Source organism: Mesoplodon densirostris, chromosome 2 (assembly GCF_025265405.1).
Source record: "Mesoplodon densirostris isolate mMesDen1 chromosome 2, mMesDen1 primary haplotype, whole genome shotgun sequence".
Classification (NCBI taxonomy): domain Eukaryota; kingdom Metazoa; phylum Chordata; class Mammalia; order Artiodactyla; family Ziphiidae; genus Mesoplodon; species Mesoplodon densirostris.
Window position 1 is genome coordinate 81,435,462 of NC_082662.1, and position 1,610 is coordinate 81,437,071.

The 1,610-nt window shown below is 46.1% G+C and overlaps 1 non-coding gene across 1 annotated transcript; it reads left to right on the top strand.

The window, feature by feature from the left end:
• The first annotated feature begins 1,250 nt into the window (after positions 1-1,250).
• On the top strand, positions 1,251-1,352 carry LOC132484719 (U6 spliceosomal RNA). Its single transcript, XR_009531278.1, has one exon. It is a non-coding gene; the product is annotated as a U6 spliceosomal RNA (small nuclear RNA).
• Positions 1,353-1,610: the final 258 nt, after the last annotated feature.

The following is a 1,610-nucleotide window of genomic DNA, read 5'->3' on the forward strand; positions in this document are numbered from 1 at the left end:
CTGGTTCCTGTTGTATAAAAAACAGAGTGGGGAGACAAATGCAGAAACTCAAAGACTGGGGACAGTGACGGGCTGCCACCCCACCCCTTCCCTCCAGTTTGCTGTTTGGTTAACTTCCTTGATATAACTTTCACTTAAAAACATTTATTGAGCACCTATTATGTGCCTAGCACTGGGCTAGGCCCTGGGAATTCAGCGATGAATACAGCACAGTCCCTGCTCTTGAAGTACTCAAGGTTAAATGGGGAAGACAGACGTGAAGAAAGAGAAAATAGGAACCAGTGTGCTGAAAGTAACTCCCAAGAGTGGCTGCTGTGGGGAGCCTCTGTCCTGGCTGGGGAGCTTGGGGCTGAGTATGTAGACTCTGAGGTTAAAGTTTTCCTGCCTGGATCCTGAATCACAAAATAGATTTTATGTATGCTGGACCTGTGATAAATTCCTAATATGGCGCTGGCACTCAGAGATGAAAAATTTCCTAACTTCATGCTCTGTGGCTTTTTTTTTCCATTTTTTTTTTTTTTTTTTTTTTTGCTGTACGCGGGCCTCTCACTGCTGTGGCCTCTCCCGTTGCGGAGCACAGGCTCCGGACACACAGGCTCTGCGGCCATGGCTCGCGGGCCCAGCCGCTCCGCGGCATGCGGGATCCTCCGGGATCGGGGCACAAACCCGCGTCCCCTGCATCGGCAGGCGGACTCCCAACCACTGCACCACCAGGGAAGCCCCCATGCTCTGTGGCTTTTAAGTAACTGGCAGAACTGCTGGACACATGCTCTGAGCACTGGGGAGGGACGCCAACATGGTGCTGGGTATTTAAAATATATTTATTGTTGGCAAGGCCTATTTTAAGTGTGGGGTCCCACTGAGGGTTTAGAAAGCCTGGAGAGTGGAAAAGAGGATTGGGAAAATAAGAAGGGAAAGGGGGTAAGACGGGAATAAAGACACAGACCTACTAGAGCATGGACTTGGGGATATGGGGAGGAGGAAGGGTAAGCTGTGACAAAGTGAGAGAGTGGCATGGACATATATACACTACCAAATGTAAAATAGATAGCTGGTGGGAAGCAGCCGCATAGCACAGGGAGATCAGCTAGGTGGTTTGTGACCTCCTAGAGGGGTGGGATAGGGAGGGTGGGAGGGAGGGAGATGCAAGAGGGAGGAGATATGGGGATATATGTATATGTATAACTGACTCACTTTGTTATAAAGCAGAAACTAACACACCATTGTAAAGCAATTATACTCCAATAAAGATGTTAAAAAAAAAAGATAATTAGATTGGAAGGATACAGAGACGATTAGCATGGTCCCTGCGCAAGGCTGACACGCAAATTCATGAAGCGTTCCATATTTAAAAGAAAAAAGACAATGAGATAACTTGGATGTAGAGTAATATATGAAATTAATACCTAAATCAATAAATCTCATACACTAACAGTAAAAAAAAAAAAAAAGAGGGGAAAGGGATTGGGTGGGTATTGCAAATAAAATGCCTGAAGAGTCAAAGATGGGGTATGGAATTTGCGAACTCAGGCAACAATGACCGTCATTTACTGCTTGAGGTCAACCATTGTGAAAATAGCTCCACGTTATGGAAAGTGGTCCTCTCCTTA